This window comes from Saccostrea cucullata, unplaced genomic scaffold (genome assembly GCF_032062105.1).
Source record: "Saccostrea cucullata isolate Sc308-1 unplaced genomic scaffold, CSIRO_AGI_Scuc_v1 ctg14304, whole genome shotgun sequence".
Classification (NCBI taxonomy): Eukaryota; Metazoa; Mollusca; class Bivalvia; order Ostreida; family Ostreidae; genus Saccostrea; species Saccostrea cuccullata.
Window position 1 is genome coordinate 1 of NW_026919355.1, and position 8,537 is coordinate 8,537.

General features: G+C 30.4%; 1 long non-coding RNA gene across 1 annotated transcript; it reads right to left on the bottom strand.

Annotated features, from left to right (window-relative positions):
• Positions 1 to 96: 96 nt before the first annotated feature.
• Positions 97 to 7,676, bottom strand: LOC134229775 (uncharacterized). Its single transcript, XR_009984231.1, has 4 exons — positions 7,481 to 7,676; positions 7,183 to 7,238; positions 6,814 to 6,939; positions 97 to 4,525 (listed from the first exon to the last, which is right to left on the bottom strand). It is a non-coding gene; the product is annotated as an uncharacterized LOC134229775 (long non-coding RNA).
• Between the last annotated feature and the right edge of the window lie 861 nt (positions 7,677 to 8,537).

Consider the following 8,537-nt stretch of genomic DNA (forward strand, 5'->3'; position numbering starts at 1 on the left):
CAAAATAAATTTATTGAAACAGAACGGGAATTAATTTTGTTTGTTTGTTTTTTTTTAATTCCATTCAATGAGTGTTTTACTGATATTAGCCCCACCTTTCATTAAATGTACAGTCATGTATTAATTTCTTATTATTGCAAGTTTTAAAAATTGTTATCCAGAAATTAGACTTGTATTTCTCATTACAGATATACATGTAATGACGTTTACATATTGTCTAGACTAAAATTGTTTTCCTTTGTATAGTAAAACTTGCAATATTGTATGTTTCCTGCTATTAGCCCGACCGCATGTTCAATAATGGCGGTAAAAATATCAAGATAACATGGATTCCTTCGATGTTTTAAACATTCATCACTACTTCCATGCTCATTGCACTTGGATATGGAAATAAAATTAGAGTATTTTTTGTCAAGATCTAATAACCAAATGTCATTGGCTGATTGAATCTGCAGTTGCAAAAGTGAAAAAAAAAATAAACGGCTCTGAATTGGGGAAATGCTATACGACTGGCATTTACATAGAGCAATTCAGTGTATAAATAATGAACTAATGATTAGTATGAAAAAAGTCAGTCGTCATTTTGACAGAATGATAAATTATATACACATATAGGCACATTATAACCACTTACTAAGTACTTACTTTTAGGTGTGTTTTTCAAACAAACAACTTCAGCCAAACAAATACATCGCAATAATAAATAACATCTTCTACATACATGTAATACTTTACACATATTGCCCTGTATGTACTTTAAATAGTGAAAGCTAAATCCAAAACCATAATAACTGAAAATGATTACGAGATCCTTATACAAACATTTTAATTTCCTGTTCATCTGGAAGTCTAAAAATTATATAATTATTTTACACTAAAAAGCGGTATTATATTCCTTTTTGCTAGCTTATCACCACTCTATACTACAACGTTGAGGCAATTCCCTCTATTCCAACTTATATGTAATAAAATAATTAATTCAAAAGGTGAAATAATCGTACATGTAATAATTATTTAATAATTTAAGGAAAAACTATGTGTTAATCTACTTTTACCTTGGTCCAAACCACCACTAAGTATTAACACCAAACTGAGATGATCATTAAAAATGTCCTTTACAATGTGCATACAGAGGTGTGAGTATCAGTAAAGCGCTGAGTAAATCAAAATGTCGGTCATTGCGTACTAGTTATCTGTATTGAATAGAGGCAATGTTTATTTATTTTATGTCCTTCCTTTTGTATTTATTTTTCTCTTGCTTGGTATTTTGTGTGTTTATGTGTTCCATATTGATAAATATTGCTAAAGGGATTTTTTGTGTTCGTGACTCGCATTATGATCAAGAAAATTTGAAACTTACGGGATTGTTTCTGACTTTCTTTAGAAAAGACCAATCTCATACAGGGTGGTACCTCGTCATCTATATATTTCTGTAGACAGTCAGCAACATACCTAATAATAAGTAAAAGTGCCATGGTCTTCCATTTTGCAAGATGTTCAAGGTTATAAGAGTCAGGTGCCCGTTTTACAAAAGGACCAACGACTTAAGACCAAATTTAATTTTTCATATAACTTTTTAATGAACAATATATCAAAAATTATTTTTAACCTTTTAAAAGGAATGTTATGACACAATTTTACACACAATGTCAAAGAGAATTATTAATTTTGCAAAATTTTACAATGATCTGAAGTTTTTTGGTCTGAGTCGTAAGTTCTTTTGTAAAATGGACACAAGAAAGAAAAAAATCTGTATAGATATTCCATTACATAGTTACTAGCTTATGTACTAGGCATTGCATACAGCAAATAAAGATATCAACACAATAATATTTCTCTGTAATATCAATAAGACTGCTTAACTAATTGAAAACATTATGTGTCAAAGGTAGAAATTCTCGAAAAAAGTTTGATATCAAAAGAACATTTCATGGGAAAGATTTTAAATAAACATTCGTAGCCTTTGTGGCGCAGCGTCTGCTGTAGTATATAGAAGTAAGGAGTAGATCCTTACGTCGAGGGTTCGAATTCCACTGTGGGACGTGGAGACTGGTCCTTCGGATGAGACCGTGTGAACCGAGGTCCCGTGTCGCAGTAGGTGCTGGTGCGAAAAAGACACCTCCCTGATCAATGAGTGCCGAGGATAGGACAGAATTTGTAGCTCTCCACCTGCAAGTTGTTGTGTCTCCATATGAGTAAAAAATTCTCGAGATTAAGGTTAAAGAACATACAAACAAACAAACATAAACATTTTATCAAATAGCAGATAAATAAACTTGCTTTTGGAAACAAACACAACTAGAATATGATGCATTACAACAAACGATAAAAATGCTTTCAAACAAATGTAATTTTAAGTTCCTTTTAAAACTTAAACTACATTTAGTCTCTTACGTAGAGACAGAGCAGTTTTTCCTCATGTTCCTTGTACATGAAGTATTATTTAATTTTTTATTTAAAGGAAGCTATTAATTGTATTTAATTAAATGAAAGTGTTTGCTATTCCTAGTGTTAAGGATTTCCGTATTTGCTCAAAAGAGTTTTCATAATAAACGTTTAAAAACATCATAATAGAAAACACGAGTAAACACTGTGGTCCTTTTTTGTTGCTGAAACCATTATTCCGCACAAAAAATAGATTCGAAGCACAGATTTTAACAATAGGGGCCAGTAGCTTCTCTACAAAACTTTAATTATGATATTTTGGAACAAAAGAAAAAGATGAAGATAACGAACTGTTGTGATCTATCTCAAAGAAATTATAATAAAAATAAATAAATAAATAAACTATGAAAACTAAAAACAGAATAAAATGTAGAGAAGACTTACTCTTATACTTCTTGCCATCGCTTCTCCATAGATAACAAAGAGTCTGGATTAGGAAACTAGTAAAGGTCTATATCAACGGTGGCGATGAGGTATCAAAAGTGTTTGTAGCAATCATGGATATCGATTATGTACAATAAACGCATGATATATAAAGTCTCTTTTGATATACAAGTTACTACCTTAGAACACTTTAAAAAAGTTTTATTTGTTAAATGACCATTCACATTCCAATCCTGTGTTCTCATTTTAGTCGAACAAAGCACCGCCATATCAGGTATTCATAAAAGGAACAATAATGTATGAAAGCTTCCGAAATATCCTTTAAACAAATTGCTTCAATTGATTCGGAAAAAATGACTGATTTTATTTAAGCTACACGAAACGTTAGAAACACAATATATAGTAATGATTCGGGGATTCTTTTATCATGCTGCTTTTTTTATTATCTATTTTAAATGTTTGCTTTCTTTTAACACTATAAGCAGTATTTTACTCTTATTTATGTCAATTATTAAATAATGAAAATGAAAATGAAGATATGAATAAAACAGGTACTAAAAATGGTACTTCTTTTCTTCATTTGGTTAAAAATTTCATGACAAACATTATTTGTGATCCATTTCCATGCTATTTCCTACAAGTAAAGAAAAACAATTAATTTTTTAAGAACTCCAAACAATTTGCGATTCCTACAATGGACACTATAAAAGAATGTCTTTGATATAATTATATAGGAAAATCTTTTGAACAGTCAATTCTCTACAAAATAAAAAACCCAATAACATTCAATCAAAGGTTATTAAGCAGTAACAATTTAGCTTCATTTTTTGATCAACAATAATGTGCAACAATATGACGCATATAAACGCAATTCGTAGACAATCCAATTGTGTACATAACATATGTATTACTGACATTTTGTTTTATTCAAGAGAATAATACGGTTATATACTTCATAACATTTAAATGAAAACCAGTGTAGACATAAGTATACATTGGCACTTATAGATCTAATAACCCCTTCTACCTTCGAAGATCCATGTAATATCTTTGCTTTCCTAGTGGTCGACAGCCTTCTGATCGCACTGGTGAATACGTTAATACCATCGATGGAGTAAAAACGCGTTGATGGCAAATAGCCAGTCAATGACTCGTTTTTATTTTCTTGCAATGAGTAAAGAAAGGTTACTTGAAGCATGGATTGGCCGTAAATGAATTTCACTGTATTGAATTTCACTAAAAATAAATGTACATGTATCTTCATGAAATAAAAACGAAAGAAATGATATTTTAAAGAATATAATGGCTCTGTTCAATAAATCAATTTTCATTTGGAGAGATATGGACACTTAATGAGAAAGAGTGTTTTAAATTGTATTAAAGATCTTCACCTATAAATATCATCCTGTTAAATGCATGAGAAGATGTCGCAAAAAGAATTCCAAACATTAACATGATATTCGTTATTAAATAACAAAAGAATAGATACATCATTTTGTTTAGTTACCAACTGCAAGGGAATACAATTGATATTTAAAAAAAAATACCAATCACTTTGATAATGCCATACCTTTACATCCAGTGGTATGATTACAGTACTCTTCCTCACAATTGCACGTTGACAGACAATCCTTTCCATAAGTAGGGTAGCTACACGGTTGGTCACAGCTACTGCCATTATAACCCTTCATACACTCTATAAGGAATATTGCAAAACTTTTTTTGATATGCAGTACAGTTAAGGTGCGCGTAGAAATATCGACAATATTTTGTAATTAAAAATGAATTCATCATTAATCGGAAAGGCGGTTATTTTTAGTACTATATTCATATCGGATAATTGGTATTATGGTTAATAACTATATATTGAGGACGATTAGATTTTATATATAGACTTGTCATGTGATGCTGCAGTCACTTGATTTTAGCACATTTACTTGCAGTATTGAGGTTACTTATAAATTTCACTAGTGTAAGGGCATAACCAAGGTAAAATTCTAACTTAAGTTTATTAAGATTTTCAACAAGTATTGGAGATTTTGAAAAAGTGCTGCGATCCTATATAGATTCTGCAATTTTACTGTTAAAATCCCACTTGTTTCACCGAATGCTGTATTTTTTGCTCGTCAACGGCATGAAATATTGATATACTTAAATTATTTTCAAGATTTCATCAGGGACACGCAACTTTTTAGATACCTTGATATTTCTAGGACTGATTTGTAGAATCTTACTATGATCCACTGAATGTATGTCCTTGCACTAGATCGATTAATAAAGACCCCCACAATACCCCCGATGTACTTGCATACAAATATACGGCAGTATCAAACAAATACGAAATATACAATAAATATATCAATAAAATCGTGAAAAATGCATTGAATCCAGGTTAATGACCTAGAGAAAAACTGTAAATAAAATTTTAATCAATTATAGAATATATTTTCGTTGAGAAAATATTAGTTGATCTGCTTCTAACTACATATAAACTGCATCACGTTTTACGAAATGACATCACGTCGCCAAGTGGATTGCAATCAGTGAATTGTTTATAACTTGTTATGTGGCATTTAACTATTGGCAAATCAGCATGCTGTAGTAAATTATAATAAAGTTTGATGGTTTCCAACAGGTTAAAATAGCAAATTACCTCATTTTGTAGTATTTATAACAATTGTTGGTTTTTGGAGGATTTCATAGTTAATTTTTCCCGTACAAATTAGGCTCTGTCCCCTTTTTGTAACCTTAACTGTGCTATGTATGAATAATAATGTAATATTTACATTACACATTTGTTTTGAGTAAAATGTTATGAAATCTATGGCACTCAAAAGGCCATAACACGAAAAGAGGTTCAAAACTGAACTTCAAAGAAGTGTAATGTTATAAGCGTAAGTAAACCACAGCTACTGCCATTTTATCCCTTTATTCACACTATACGGAAGATTTGTGTAACTTTTTTATGACGAAAAAAGTCATTGTTTTAAATTTATTTTGATTTTGTTTTAAATTTATTAGTTATTATATTAATAATGTTTACATTTAGTATCCTCACGTTTATGTAAGGAGCAGTTAAGTTATCAAAATAGTCATAAAAGTATCTCTGAATCCACAAAGTTATGTAAATTTATCCACAGTATTTCTTTAAAGTTAAAGATTAAAGTTAATCATATTATATAGGGAAAATTGTCAAATCTCAAATATTTTTGCAGAAAAGGCAAATTTGAATATCAGCAATGCATTTTTTAATTGCAAATTAGTCGGTAAATATATTTTAGGTTAAAAAATGATAGGTATCCGGGCATTCAGAGAAATTGTCATGATTTTTTATACTTATTTAGTATTTTTTTGTCTTCTATTTCCGTCATGTATTCCATAATACATAGTGTTAAAGACTTTTGCTATCATTGCAAGACACCACAAATCACTTCTTATTTCATATCATGCTAATAAGCATTGGTATCTAAGACTGGATTCAAGAAAATCTTTAAAACTGTATCATTTTTGGTGTACAAATGTCAACTTTTACAAGACATTTTCTAAGACTTCAAAAAACCTTGAATCTTATTAAGATGAATAAAATGAAAATTGTTCCAAGAAGAAAAAATCATTTTCAAGCTTCATTTTGATGCATTTCAAATCAAACATTAATTTTTTGAGAAATCCTTCCTGGCTGAGGATCGGATATTCTTAAATATATATATTGAATATAAAATAGATAAAAATCTAAGGCATTTCAAACACCATTACACGAAAATCCTGTGCTGTCGTATCGTGCATGTATACCATCGTATCGTGCGTGTACCCTATCGTATCATGCGTGTATTCTATCTTATCGTGAAATAGAGTTTTTTATTTACCAAATTTAAAATTTAATCTCGTATCATGAAATCTGCTTCACATACGAACACATGCATGATCAAACACACGCTATATATGATTTTTGTACGTGTATTACTGACTATATTGATAATGTCATACCTTTACATCCATTGATATGATCACACTGCTCTTCTCCTCAGTAACAGTTCGACTGACATTTTTTTTCCATAGGTAGGGTAGCTGCAGGGTTGTTCACAATTACGCCATAGTATCCATTCATACACCCTTAAATTTTGATGTATCAAGTAAACTCATATTTGATGCTTTCGATTTTATTTTTGTATAATTTAAGTCTGTAAACATCTATTATTAAATATTTTATTATGTTTCCCCAACAGTCTAGTAGATGTAACCATATACACAGATACAAGTTTTCTTTTTTTAATAACATATATTTACTTCCTTTTTAAAATATTGAATAACACTTTTAAATTCAATTATTAGTAAGTAATTTTTCAATAAACACACTGATACATTCTCCTTCGATCCTAAAAGTGCAATAACTACGAGGAATCCTGAGAAGTCTGAAAAAATACAACAAAAGTTATCTTAATTACGTTTATAAAGGCAATGTACGTGCATTATAGTCAAAATATATTCCTTGTTTGTGTGTGTGTGTGTGAGGCAAGTTTATGTAAGGGTATGTGAGAGGGTGTGTGTGTGAGTGGGAGAGAGAGAGAGAGAGAGAGAGAGATGAAATGGTTAATAATGGTAACTATGACAGCTATGAAAATATAAATCAAGGAAGGCAAAACCTTTTACTTACGGTGGATATACATGTAGCTGATTGAAACTTCCCCGTACACATATAATAACAAGGATAAATGACCGATAGCAGTCTCTGCTACCCATATCTTTTATCTCTACTACATAATATACTACATTAATTTTGCAAAGAAAGGCAAACTATAGGCTTGAATTCCCGTAATACAGACCTCAGTCCTTTGTGTATGACTCAAATAACTTTTTTCTGAATATCATGCAGTCAAATTTCTTTTTATAACATATATTTTCCTACTTCATAAACACTTACAGGAGAAATGGATGTCTCGATAACATTCACTTTATAGATATAAATATATATATTTCTGCGTACGACAGGAAATTATATTTCAGTTTAGAACAACGAATCACAGTACTTACGATCCTCTTCTTAAAAAAAATATACATCTGGTCTTTTTAAAGCATTTACAAGATTAAAAATTTATCAATGCGTTTTTGAAAAAAAAACATATACTCTGATTCAGGCAAAAGTTTAAAGAATGAAACATGGAGAAAGAAAAGTATTCAAGATCAAAAGTCTATATAACAATTCAAAATATATAGGAGCAGAGCAAACACGGAACTTTAAAACATCAGAAGTGGGATCGAGTGCCATGGAGGATTGAGAATCCTCTGCCGAAAAAACAAATAAATATGCTACATTACCCTGTATTTAATCTTGAAAGGGTCCTCTGCGTGGCGCATGGTAAAACAAACCAAACGTGGCAAAAATCCAAAGGACTTAAAAAAACAATCTTCCATTCTTTTAAATGTCAGAAACTTCATAACCAACAACTTTTGTAAACTTTAAATATCAATTTCTCATGATTTAAATATTTGTCTTTTTGAAATAATATACAACAACTTTCTCAATAAAATTGAACTTGTAAATTCGCATATCTTCTGACTAATCACCATAAAAAATTACTAGTACTTCCAAATTGTTGAATATCAATGTGACGCTATTCTGAAGGTGAAACTGAAAAGATGCTGGAGATCTTCATTGACAACCTTTATATGGTCTTTGCAGACCAGGTCTTCTTACAGTCTGATAAAATTAC